The sequence below is a fragment of the Brassica oleracea genome, chromosome C1 (genome assembly GCF_000695525.1).
Source record: "Brassica oleracea var. oleracea cultivar TO1000 chromosome C1, BOL, whole genome shotgun sequence".
NCBI lineage: Eukaryota > Viridiplantae > Streptophyta > Magnoliopsida > Brassicales > Brassicaceae > Brassica > Brassica oleracea.
The window spans coordinates 35,637,466-35,638,248 of record NC_027748.1 but is presented as its reverse complement, the minus strand read 5'-3'; positions in this window follow the sequence as shown (position 1 = coordinate 35,638,248).

Here is a 783-nt window from a genome sequence, read left to right as displayed (position 1 = left end):
AAACCGTGAGAGAAGGCACATGATCACGAGGTCTAAGAGTGTTCATGTCTTCCTACTTAGCAGCATTAGATCATAGCTTGTTACACAAGGTACTCACAGAGATCAAAGGAACAGATTATAAGGAGATAAACTCCTATGTGGTGGATGCTGCTACAGATTTCCGAAATAAAAAATGGTCTGATCATAAGAAAGAAATTAGATACAATGATGTAGTAAGCAGCATATGGATCACTGGATAAGATGAAAGAACAGCTTCGTTCCTAAGCTGATTCATGGACTGAAACATAAGATCACGCATGATCTTGGAGTTGTATAAAAGACAATCCAATAACAGTCCATATACATTTGAAATCCCTTGTGTTTGTACTAAACCTAAAAGAGGTTAATAGACTGATACAGAACGTATCTGTAGGCGTCCGGTCCTTCGACTAAAGACGTCCAGCCCTTAAGCTAAAAGGCGTCCGGCTCTTATCCTTTGATCACGGGCTAGTAGAAAAGATCAACCATCAGGTTGCAATCCGATAATCAGATCCCTTAAGGATCCGGCATAGCAAAACGGTCTGCTGCTGTATAAACTCCACAAAGTTTTGTTGTAAGGATAAGAGGAGATGTTTAATTTATCCTTACCTGTCGAATATAAAGTATTGTAGTCCATAAGCTCGTGAAAGCCGAAGTCCATGACCTAATAATGTATACTTAGCGTGTGATATGATCCACAGCAACTGAGGTCATGAGACACCATCATCATCAAGATAGGAATGCAAAGAATAATGAATACGGCAT